General features: G+C 50.3%; 1 non-coding gene across 1 annotated transcript; it reads right to left on the reverse strand.

Annotated features, from left to right (window-relative positions):
- Window positions 1-2,403: 2,403 nt before the first annotated feature.
- LOC118087634 (uncharacterized) lies at window positions 2,404-12,621 on the reverse strand. Its single transcript, XR_009557805.1, has 5 exons — window positions 12,508-12,621; window positions 11,667-11,733; window positions 11,458-11,573; window positions 9,265-9,399; window positions 2,404-2,641 (listed from the first exon to the last, which is right to left on the reverse strand). It is a non-coding gene; the product is annotated as an uncharacterized LOC118087634 (transcript).
- Window positions 12,622-12,824: the final 203 nt, after the last annotated feature.

Below are 12,824 nucleotides of genomic sequence, written 5' to 3' on the forward strand. Positions count from 1 at the left end.
GGACGAGTGGTCAGGGATGATGGGAGTTGTAGTCTCAAAACATCTGGAGGGCCGAGTTTGAAGAAGCCTGCCTTAGACCATGAAGGTTCTCTTTCACACCTCATCTTTTCAAGACAAACAGAAGCACAGGGGGAAATTGTTTAAAGCATTAATTTATTACAAAATATATATCTCTACGTAGCCTGACAGTAGCAAGTAACAGGTAGGGCTTGTGTCAGAGGTATATCAAAATGTTGTCACCCCCACATATTATATATAACACTGTTTATGCAAAGTATCAAGCATTTGTTTAAAAAAATATATATCACTTTTAAAACTTCCTGTGAAAAAAATATAATTCCTGTGAAATTATCTTGAGGGAGAAACTGGATCCCCACTTTCCATGCACCCTCACCAGCACACATGATGCCATGCCTATGCAGTGCCACCGTTCATGTATTTGGGGCCTTACAACAACCTCCAAATGTTTGAGGATGCAACTCTGAAGCATCAGCCCCAGCGGATGAAGGAAAGCTGCTTTATAAAGCACAAGGTAACAGATCCCGGCCACAAGGAGCTTACAGTGAGAAATCAGTTGCAGCGGTGGATTTAAAGGCACTTGGATACACAGAGGCTCTCTGAAATGCCCTTGAAAGCACTTCAAGCAAAGCCTCAGGGCTTCATGCTTGGCAGATTGTGCCACCTTTCGGTCAGCCCTTGTGCAAAGTGAGCTGTTTTCTGGGGACTCTACAAGTCCCTGTCCTTGATGAAGAAATAACTAACTCCTCCTTGGAAGAGCTTTTGGGATGCCACACATCATTATTCCCCCCCCCCCCAGAATTTGGCAATTCTTCTCCTGCCCTTCCCAGCTGCCCCAAAATTCCTGAAGTCAATAGCTGGTGAAATAGCAGCTGAGAACGCTCTTTGTTAACGAGGAGGCAGGGGGACTTTGCGTAACCCAGGGCGGAAGCAATTCCAAACCTCTCTCGTGTCTGAGGATGCTCACGTCCCCTGATGTGTCGTGTCGCTACTGCTACCCATAACCAACAACTGTTGGGGTTTTGTTTTGTTTTCCAATCTAGGGATCCAAACCGCAGCACCCATTTTCTGCTGCTACTAGATTGGCTAGGGATTGTAGGCACAGTTGCCACCTAGGGAGAGCAAGTTTCACTGAACTTGGCAAGAAAAAATAAATATAGCCAAGTCCCATTAATCTAGGAGAGGAATAGACACCCTTTGCCAGCCTTGTTCTGCCTAAAGTCCTCGGCTGGGGCTGTGCTCGTGACTTCCCTGGTTAGAGAGCAGAGAAGGGAGAGGCTTTTAGCATGGCTGGAACGCAACCTCTTGTACAAAGGAGGCCAGAGACACATTTGGTTCCTCTCTCTGCGTTACACCCTGCCTGATGAGCATCTTGCAACTGCGGCTCAACTGTCTTGCGCGCCTGATGTTGGGTTTGTCAGTGAGTATCTCTTAAAGCAGGCATCCCCAAACTTTGGCCCTCCAGATGTTTTGGCCTACAACTCCCATGATCCCTAGCTAACAGGACCAGTGGTCAGGGATGATGGGAATTGTAGTCCAAAACATCTGGAGGGCCAAAGTTTGGGGATGCCTGTCTTAAAGCAGGAGCTGCTGGACTTTGCCTTGAGCAGGACAAACTCTTTCCAGAGGGGAATTATATGTGCAGCTGATGACAGGTATTCCGTTTTAGTTTTTTTCCATCCCCAGCGGCTGGTAGCATAGAGAGAAACCAGGTCCCAGATCTCTGCCTTCTACACACACACACACACACACACACACACACACACACCACGGGGCAATAGCACATCCTTCAAGAGGCAAGCGGAGCAAGGGCGGAAGAAGGCAGTTCACCAGCCTGGGTGCCCTTTGCAGATCAAAAGACCTCAAACCTCAGTTCGTCACAGAAGTTTCCGACGGCACGGTCACCACAGCCGCTCCACGTTAAGGAAAGAGCGCAGACCACACCGCCGTTGAGTCATCTGTGTAACCCTGAGCAAAAATGGTAAAGTGGGAGGTAGGGAGGCCAGGTCTGGGAACTGTAATATAAGTTATGGTCTTCACTGGGGTCTTTAGCTCTGCTGGGATGGGGTGAAGAGAGGAGGTCTTCCGGGCCGGCTCAGCCCAAGAAATGTCAGCGTGCCTCAGCTTAAAACACCTAGTGATAAAAGCAACCGTCAGAAGGGGCAGACCCTCATTGGATAGAGTGCAGTCCTGGGGGAAGAGAGAGTTGGGCCCCTGCTCTGTCCTCCCCACTTAAAACCGACTGCTTGTGGGGGGGTCATCACCCCTTGTGGCAGGGCTACTGGTGGGCTGCCGCCTGGCGCTGAAATAGGAAAGGGCAGTTGCGGTGCAGGTGTCGGCCTTCGGGCCATTTCCCCAGCTCCCTCCCCTGCACCCGGCATCAAAAATAAAACAAAAATAAAGGCCAAAGCAATGTGAAAACAGGCAAGATGCTTTTGACCCACCCCAAACGCCCATCAGAGGTCGCATCTTGGAACAGCATCCTGGGCGCCGGGGGCTCACTAAGGGATTTTTTCCATGAGCTGCCCCGTCAGCCCTGCTGTTTCGTTGCTTCCTCCCTCTTCTTCCTCCGGGTAGCGGTAGCTGCAGTCATCCACCTCCTGGGCCAACTGTCCAAGTGGCACTAGTGGGGGGGAGGGAGAGAGAGAAAGAGGCAAGTGATTTGCACAGCTGCCCCCCCCCCAGTTCCTATTCTGTGGATAGAATCTGATTTCCATTCCCAGTTTGCGACTTCTGTGCTGAAGCTCCCGTCCATCTAGCTCAGGGCTGGCTTTACTGACAAGCAGTGAGGATCATAGAATCATAGAGTTGGAAGAGACCACAAGGGCCATCCAGTCCAAGCCCCTGCCAAGCAGGAAACACCATCTAAGCATTCTTGACATATGCCTGTCAAGCCTCTGCTTAAAGATCTCCAAAGAAGGAGACTCCACCACACTCCTTGGTAGCAAATTCCACTGCCGAACAGCTCTTACTGTCAGGAAGTTCTTCCTAATGTTTAGATGGAATCTTCCTTCTTGAAGTTTGAATCCATTGCTCCGTGTCCGCTTCTCTGGAGCAGCAGAAAACAACCTTTCTCCCTCCTCCATATGACATCCTTTCATATATTTGAACATGGCTATCATATCACCCCTTAACCTTCTCTTCTCCAGGCTAAACATACCCAGCTCCCTAAGCCGTTCCTCATAAGGCATCGTTTCCAGGCCTTTGACCATTTTGGTTGCCCTCTTCTGGACACGTTCTAGCTTGTCAGTATCCTTCTTGAACTGTGGTGCCCAGAACTGGACACAGTACTCCAGGTGAGGTCTGACCAGAGCAGAATACAGTGGTACTATTACTTCCCTAGATCTAGATGCTATACTAGATGCTATACTCCTATTGATGCAGCCCAGAATTGCATTGGCTTTTTTAGCTGCTGCTCTTGGGCCCAGGCCATTTTTCAGCCCTAACTGGAGATGCTGCCAGGAATGGAGCATAGGACCTTCTGCATGCCAAGCAGGTGCTCTGCCTCTACAGAGCCACCGCCTGTGGCACCCTTGCAAGGAGGAGCACAAAAACTCAACCATGCTTGCCACCACCCCTGCCAGGGTCACGACTGACCATGTGAAACTCCTCCCCACCCACCCGAAAGGGCTCCATTTGTCTTCCAGCACAAACGTGCGGCGGGTGAGAGAATTTTGTTTTTTGTTTAAAAAGAAATCCCTGCTAACCTCCAGAGATCAGCTTCAAAGCCACCACAGCGCTCTTCAAAGCCAAAACCAGCTTCCCAGGTGCTCCAGAGTTAAACGGAGGCTTTGGCTAGACAAGAAGAAGTCCCTCACGGTGATTCAAGGAGTCTCCAAAGAAAAAACAGTATGGAATAATGTCCTCCTAGTGAGAGAGGGAGGGTAGGATCCATACCGGGGCCAGAATTTAAAGGGAATAAAAATCGAGATAGGGCTGAAAGGTAGAAACTTAGCTGGGTGGTATTGTGCTACAGTTAGAAAACTGGGGGGGGGGGCGCAAGCAGGTAAAGATGGGAGAGTGGTGGATAGGCGGCGAAAGAGTGGGAGTGGGGTGAGGAGCAAAAATGGGTTATTTTCTGACTGATTAAGGTGGTCCGAACTGGAATGACTTATGGAGCTGGCTGATGCATCTGGGAGACCCGGAGTCCAGGGGAAGGGGGGTAGAATTAGATATAAGTGGTTAAAGGCTATTCTGATAGAAGAAATAATATTTGAATGCATTTTTTAAAAAATTGGGGTAGAAACTTTAGAGGCTAAGGGAAGAAACAGAGATGGGTGGAAAAATAAATTTAGATTTGGATTATTTAATGAATTTATAGGTTGAGGATAGTTGATGTTCTCTTTTAGATTAGAATAGGTTGTGAGATAATGGGGGGAAATGTGATAAAATGATTTAAGATGATAAAGGAAAATTGCTTAATTTAGATTTAAAATTGGACCCAGTGTGGGGGGAATCGAGGAAGTCCACAATGTTAACTCAATGTAAGAATTGATATGTTTTTTCTTTTTCTCCCCACCCCCTGTATGTTTTTTTTATTTTTTGGTTTTTGTTTTTGCCAAATTTTGTATTGTTTGAAAACTAATAAATATTATTTGGGGGGAAAAGAAGAAGAACTCCTTCACGGGCCACCACATCCGCAGCCTATATGGTGGCGAGGCCACAAGTGAAAAAGGGCTCCTTTCTACCAAAAAAATGACAAATGTGTGCTTGTATCTGGCTTCACAGCTCGATGGGGACCCCACAGCATTTAGAGAGTGACTGATGTGGCTTTTCTGACTCAAGCAGAGAGGCAGGCTGAAAGGCAGAGGTTGCCCGCCTTTTTGGACCAGGGGGGCACGTTTTTTTAAGTGCTGGGGGGCGCACGTCATAAAACGGCTGCTGTAGGCGGTGTGGCATAACACAAAGTGAGAGAGAGAGAGAGTAGTCATGGTGAGGTTTCTCCCATAATTGTATTTTCATACGGAATCGTTCTGCCTAGGAAATAAGACAGCGGCAGGGAAAATGCACGAAAGGAAAGAGGGAAACAGCAGCTCTTTAGGCCACCGGGGATTCCTTTCCACTGGTGTCCAAACAGCTCACTCAGTAACCGCAGCTCTGACTTCAGTCCTTGGCTAAAAACACTGACAGGCAGGGCTGTGTTGCTGTGTGGAGGCTGAAGTGAAGCAGGGACGGAGGTGACCTCTCAGGGCTGCAAGGCCAGAGGCGCCTTACAGAGTCAAAGAACAGTCCTCCAGTGGTGGATCCCAAAGGAAGAAGTGACCAGAGGACCAGGCCAGGCAGAGGCAGGCCCTTGGGGGTGGCTCTTCGCAGCTAAAATTTAAAAATTCTCCGCCAAAGCACCTCAAGATCTCGGAAAGCAAGAAGCGGCAGCTGTCGGGCGTTGCAGCTGGAGCCTTCTGCCTGCACATCAGTTGCCCATCCGCTGAGAAGTACTGATGTCTGCAGCTGACATGTGTTGAGCAAAGTAATGTGATGAGTCCCCCCCCTATTTTGCACCGCATATCCTGCGATTTGGGCTAATTTTGCACAACACTGGTGTGGCAGTCATGCGGAGAAACAAGTGCAGTTTTGCAGTGCGACAAGGCCTCTCTAGCCCCCACCCCAGGATCTGAAAGCCATTTTCAGACACCCTGTTTTGACATCTGCAGATTCTGAAAAATAAGCCCACATCCTTCTAAATGTGCCTTGGTGGCCCCGAATATGCTAATCCTGTTTTTGTTTTTAGAAAGCAGAGGTTAGAAAGCAGAAATAAAGAAAATAATCAAACCATCGAATCTAGCACAATTTGGTATTTGAACGATTGGTATTAATAATTGTATTATAAATTGGTATTATTATAATGAGATTACCATTGGGCTGTAATAATTGAAAACTGATAAAAATCATTATAAAAATAAAAAAATAAAGTGAGAGACAAACTCCAGGCATTTGAAATAACATTTAAGTGCTGAAAAAGTAAAGAAACAGAGGGTATTTTTAATCATATGTGGTGGGAATGTAAAGGTAAAGGGACCCCTGGGGTTGTGGCACTTATCTCGCGTTATTGGCCGAGGGAGCTGGTGTACAGCTTCCAGGTCATGTGGCCAGCATGACAAAGCCACTTCTGGCGAACCAGAGCAGCACACGGAAACATCGTTTACCTTCCCACTGGAGCGGTACCTATTTATCTACTTGCACTTTGACGTGCTTTTGAACTGCTAGGTTGGCAGGAGCTGGGACCGAGCAACGGGAGCTCACCCCGTCGCAAGGATTCGAACCGCTGACCTTCTGATCGGCAAGCCCTAGGCTCTGTAGTTTAACCCACAGTGCCACCCACGCGAATGTAGGAAGGTTAAAAAAAGAGAGAGAAATGATATATAATGAAATGAAAAAAATGTTTAGAATAACCTTTATTTAAAAACCAGAATCCTTTCTATTACAGTGGAACCTCGGTTTACGAACACAATTGGTTCCAGAAGTCTGTTCATAAACCGAAGTGTTCATAAACCGAAGTGAACTTTCCCATTGAAAGTAATGGGAAGTTGATTAATCCGTTCTAGACGGGGGAAAAACACCCCCTAGAACGGATTAACTGCTTCGCTCCGATGCCTTTGCGGAGGCTGGGGGCCTCCGCAAAGGCATCGTAGTGAAGCCCCAGCCTCTGGAAGGCATCGGAGCCGGGACTTCGCTCCGATGCCTTTGCAGAGGCCAGTGTTGCGAAAGCGGTCCCCGGCCTCCGCAAAGGCATCGGAGCGAAGTCCCGGCTCTGATGCCTTCCGGAGGCCGGGGAGCGTTTCCGCGACTGGGCTGTGCAGCCGCGAAAGCGGTCCCCGGCCTCCGCAAAGGCATCAGAGCGAAGTCCCGGCTCCAATACCTGCCGGAGGCCGGGGACCACTTTCGCGGCTGCACAGCCCAGTCACGGAAACGCTCCCTGGCCTCCGGAAGGCATTGGAGCGAAGTCCCAGCTCCGATGCCTTCCGGAGGCTGGGGCATCGTGCCGATGCCTTTGCTGTGAGGAGCCGAGTCGTGCCGCGGTGCTTGCTGTACACCCGCTTCTTCTGCCGGATCGGCTGCAAGGGGATGTTGTCGGTGGCACGGCCCCGACAACATCCCCTTGCAGCCGGTCCGTCAGAAGAAGCGGATTGACAGCAAGCACTGCGGCGCGCCTTTGCTGTGAGGAGCCAAGTCGTGCCGCGGTGCTTGCTGTACACCCGCTTCTTCTGCCGGATCGGCTGCAAGGGGATGTTGTCGGTGGCACGGCCCCGACAACATCCCCTTGCAGCCGGTCCGTCAGAAGAAGCGGATTGACAGCAAGCAGCCGAGGCGCGCCACGGTGCTTGCTTCCCATTCGCTTCTTCTGCCGGACCGGCTGCAAGGGGATGTCGGCGTTCGACAATATCCCCTTGCAGCCGATCCAGCAGATGAAGCGAATGGGAAGCAAGCACCGCGACGTGCCTCGGCTCCTCGCAGCCGACGGGCCGAGGCTTCGCCACAGCCAGCGCGCCTTCCTGGGCTCTCCTGCCCGGCTTGGGTGGTCGCCGGGGCGGCCGTCTTTCTCTTGCTGTCTTTGTGCTGCGGCTCTCTCGGCGAGGCCGGCGGCGGCTGCTGCGCCTTGGCCCTGCCTTCGTCGCCGCCGACCCCCCAGCCTGCCCGGTCGTCCTCGGCAACACCTCCGCTGCAATCAAAGTGCGGAGGGGCTGGGCTGCGCCTGGCGAGGCTGGTACGGTAGTCCGAAGGGAGATCCTCCCCGCCGGCGCTCTTCCTCGGCCGCCGCGGCCATGACGGACAATATCAGAAGAAGCGGGTGGGCAGCAAGCAGCATGGCGGGTAAGGCAGCGCCGGGCCCGGCTCCCCTTGGCGCGCCTCGGCTCCTCGCAGCCGACTGGCCTCAGCTTCGCCGCAGCCAGCGCGCCTTCCTGGGCTCTCCTGCCCGGCTTGGATGGACACCGGGGCAGCCTCCTTTCTCTCCCTGTCTCAGAAACCTTGGAAACCTCGGATTACTTACTTCCGGGTTAGGATGGTTCGTAAACCGAAAGTTCGTAACCCGAGGTGTTCGTAAACCGAGGTTCCACTGTACGTAGGTATTGTACCGTAGGAGTGGAAATTTCAAAAGATCAGAAAAAAATTGTTTATGTATGTTACGATGGCCGCTTGAGTGCTGTTAGTCCAAAGATGGGAAGAAGAAGCAGTCCCGACTAAAGAAGAGTGGCAAACCAAATTAAAGGACTATGCTGAAATGGCAAAACTAACTAGAAAGCTCAGAAATCAAGATGACAATAAGTTTTAAAAAAAGAATGGGAACTGTTCATTATGTATTTGCAAAAGTATTGTAAACAGATAAATACATTGGAAGGATTTTAAGAATACTTGTAATTTTAGAAATAGTATAGGAAATCTGAGGTTAGAAAAAAATTGGAGTAGAAATGATATGCATTTGATAAGAAATTTAGGGAACCAGGAATTAGGGAGGGGGGAGGGAAGTCATGGGATTCAGAGAATCCCACTTTATAGAATTGATAGGGTTTTATGTATAATTTTCTTTGTTTAGATGGATGTTTTTGCATTTGTTACTGTTTGTTTTTTTAGTTTTGTTGTTGTTACTTTTGTTGAAAATTTAATAAGAATACTTTTTTTAAAAAATGAAATAATATTTATTCCAGACCAAACGTATTTCAGAAAAAAGCGGCCCCAAAGAAAGCTTTTCTTCCTAGATGCATCAGGCCTAGACTAAAGCTTATTTCAAGTCTCATAGAATCGTAGAGGTGGAAGGGACCCCAAGGGCCATCTAGTCCAACCCCCTGCAATGCAGCTAAAGCATCCAACCTCTGCTTAAAAACCTCCACGGAAGGAGAGTCCACAACCTCCCAAGGGAGACCATTCCACTGTTCTGCTCTCCAGAGTGTCTCTTTTTCCTCCTGTGAGCCCTGAGCCCTGAGGAGACCAGCTGTACCTGCAACCTGGGAGGTTAAAGAAACAACACAGGACTTGTCTTTCTAAATCCTGAAAGGAAGAAACTTCAGCCCTTTCACCAGCCAGGGTTTGCATGGGCAGAAAACCCAAAGGCTGCAGTGACTACCCAGGAATGCTGAATGGCTTGCAATGGGGACCTCCACTCACCCAACTCAGGCTCTGAAGTTCAGTGTCAATCAGCTTTGCCAAGTCCAGTCCCTGGACAAAGCACCCCATTGGTGATGCCCCACGGCAAAGTGGTGTGGGGGGGGGGAGAGAGCAGGTTCCTGGCAGAGGATCGTGTCTTGGTCTTACCTTTCAGGATCACAGCCGGGAACTTCTCTCTTGCCCAGGATCTGAAGAAGATGCAAAAGAGCACCAGGAACAGCACACACAGAAGCAAGGCCACCGCCAAGGCGATGCTGATGGGGACCAGATAGCTGTCCTGCTCTAAAAAAAACAAGGAGAAGTCACATCCCTCAGAAGCGGCCCCAAAACTCAGCTGAGCTCCTGTAGGAAGTCCTACAGGTGTGCATGGGCTCAGGAGAACAAGGCTGAAAAGCCTTCCTTTACCATTGAATACTTGCCCCAGGACAAGTAGTTCCAAACCTACATTTAGAACAAATGTTAGGAAGAAATAGCTGTGTTATCCGAGGCCGAATGAGAAAACCAGGTACTCCAGCTCTGCATAGGGGAACAGGCCTGCTGCCCGAGAAGAGCTCTGCGATCTCTAGCACCAGGTGCCTGGCAGCACCTGCCCGGTCTACCAGGTGCCCAGCAGTGGCACCACTTTGTCGAAGATGGAGGCACAAAGGAGTCATAGACCTCCAACTCAGGGTGTGGCTGTAACAAAATGCTCAGAGGCAAGCACACCTATCTACCAAGAAAATGTGACTCATTCCAGGAGAGGTGGAGATAACTAATAGCGTACCAAAACAATGGGTGGTCGTTATTTCAAAGCAGGCAGCCTCTAGAAGGCTGTGAGGCTGGTGTTGTATTTTGCCTCAGAACGGCAAAGTGGGTACCTGGCCCTCACTTGAACAAACTTGTGAAGCAAACTTGTTCGGTTGTTACAGCCCACAATGGAAATTCGTCATCATCCTAAGCATGGAGTTTGGAACATTTCAGGTATGTGTCGCTATGACCTTCAGGGTGAAAAGAGGTGGTCGTGTTGGGCATGCAAGAATGTCAACCGAGGGGGCTTCAGCCAGGGTGACCAAGGATAGATGAGGACCAGTGTGCACTGTTTCTGGCCATGAGGACAGTGGCGGAGGAAGGGGGTTAGGGGGTTTGCGGGTGGTGTGGTCCGTCCCGAGTGTCATCACTGAGGGGTGTGTGTGACAAAATGAGCTTACCTTCCAAGTCCCAGACTGCAGAATCCAGGACTGGCAGCTGTGTGACACCGGAAGTTGCGTCGACGTAACTTCCGGTGTCGCTTTGCCCTTCGAAAGTCACTTGTACGCATATCAGGAAGTGCGTCGACGCAACTTCCGGTGTTGCTCTACCCATCTATGGGCACCCAAAATGGCCGCCGCCAACACCGGAAGTCGCGTCTATGCACCGGACATGCGTAGGTGCGACTTTTGAAGCCGCCGGTGGCCATTTTTGGTGCCCATAGAAGGGCAAATTGGAAAGAAAAAAATGGCCGCCGGCAGGAGAAAATAACGGAGAAAAACGGGAGACGAAGTGATACGGGGGACCACCGGGGAAAGGTAAGTAAAAACGGGGGTTTCCCGGGGGAAACGGGGTACTTGGCAGCTATGAAAATGAGTTTAAAAATAAAAAAAAATTGTGCTCATGAAACTTTAGGAGTGATGTGGTGGCTTAGGCGCCTGCAGGTTCTGCGCTGCCTAAAATGGCAGTGTGGGATTTGCCTCTGCCTACTGCCTCTCCCTCAGCCGCCCTACAGCGTCAGAGAGGCTTGCCCCGCCCCCTGGGTGGATCGCCCCGCCCCCACGGGCAGCTCACCCCGCCCCCGGCTGCAGGACACCCCCCCGCCCCCGGCACCTGAGCGGCTAGCTATGCCGCTGCTTGAGGAAAGGTACCCGAGAGCTGAGTCGGAGGAGGCTGTGAAGGCCGAAGGATGAGAGGCAGGAGCAGCAGACAAAGAAGAGATGTAGACATAAGATGATTTACCAGTCTAGAAGCCTAACAAAAAATATATATGTAATAATACGTCTTCCACCCAATTAGGGTCCTTGAAGCAGCTCAGTCAAACCCAGCAATTCAGAAACTAGAACAGCTGCCAAAAATAGATCCCCCCAAACCAAGCAGTAAAATGACTGTGTGTGAGTGTTCTAGCAAATGTTATTCTCCTGCCTCAAGAGAGAGAAACCAGGTCTCCGATGTCGATCACAAGCATTAGTGTGACACAGAGTAGTGGGTGACTTGCCCTTATTTCCTTTCGCCACCCTCCTCCGCCTAGAGAGCAGAAGAGGCAAAGCCCTCCGACTCCTGCCAAGCTGCTGGTCGTTCAGCTCTCATTAGAGAGATGTAGCAAACCCTCACCTGCCTCCTTAGTTAAAACCGGCCAAGTCGGGGGTTGTGTAGGGCCTTCTGTTGTCGTGTTGCAAACCACATCAGTTTTCGCCGTCCCAGGAATTGAGATCTGATTAGCTGGACATCTGCAGGCAATCACAAAGTCCCATTAAAACACACACCAGCAACTATGATACTGGAGAAAAAAATGTTTTTGCTGTTTTGTTTAAAAGACTTACTGTGTCCAGTTTTGGCATTTACCAGATATCCCGGACTTAAACTTCCCTTCAGGACACACTTGGCAACCTTTGAGGAACAGGTGGGTGTTACTTAATGGAAGTGAGGCAACAAACCCAGCCCTGCCCCCTGGCCTGGTCAAACAGACCCCCTTACAAGCTTACAGGAGCTTGAAAACCTCTACCCCCTCTGCTGGCAAGGAAGGCATGTAAAATTATTTCCCATATATTTTGATGCCTTGGGATTCATCTTGGTTGGGGGAATTGTTTAGTTTGACCCTATAAGTTGTAATTTCAGCTAAAACTGAAAGCACCTCTTTGCTGACTAATATTCAACAGGGTCTCTAGATTCTGTGAGAACACTTGTAAGGTGTCACTGGAAAGTGAGGGGGCAGCATTGGGGGTGAGACGCTGTTGAAGGAGGAGGTGGCGCCTCGGACACATTCCTCTGTCTTATTTTCACGGCACCTTTTCTTCATGTTCCAAAGCCTCAAAAGAAGGTGCCCAGAGATGGCAGGAAACGGCCCATAACCTGGGAACAGCCCAAGTTTATTTCCAGGCACCTCTCCCTTCTGTTCCCCATCCGCCCCTTTGCACCCTCCAAGTCAGCCTCCCCTTTTCCATCTTCTGTCAGCCAGAGACCCTTCCCCACCCCATGCCTCTTTCCTCTCTCTCTCTCCAAAGCCTCTTTCCCTCCTTCTAGCACCCCAGAAGCACAGCAACCAAAGAGGGACCTTTCTGCCCACCCAACCCGTCTGTGACAAGAGGGTCTCTTCGCCAAGAGTGCCACATCATGCACACATCTCCAGTCTTTGGCACATTCCTACCCATCCTAAGCTCTCACCTGCTCCGTTCCACTCCTCTCCAATACTACAGACGCAGCTGCCGCACTCTAGATTTCCGCATTCATATTCAGGGGCGCATCTGCATTTAGCATCGGAGTCTTCTGAGCAGCGTCGCTCATACTGATTTTTGCCTAAAGAGTTAATGCATTTTTAGAGGACCACATTGCACCTGAGGAGGGGGCCGTTGGCTCCATCAAGCAGCTGTGGCCACACAAAGGGGCAACTGAGTCAAGGGAGGCAAGCAGGTGGGCTCTGCATGACAAGGTGTCTGGGAAGGGAGCCTTTCTGGCCTCCACTAACTAGTATCCTTGGTCGC

The sequence above is a fragment of the Zootoca vivipara genome, chromosome 6 (genome assembly GCF_963506605.1).
Source record: "Zootoca vivipara chromosome 6, rZooViv1.1, whole genome shotgun sequence".
In the NCBI taxonomy this organism is placed as follows: Eukaryota; Metazoa; Chordata; class Lepidosauria; order Squamata; family Lacertidae; genus Zootoca; species Zootoca vivipara.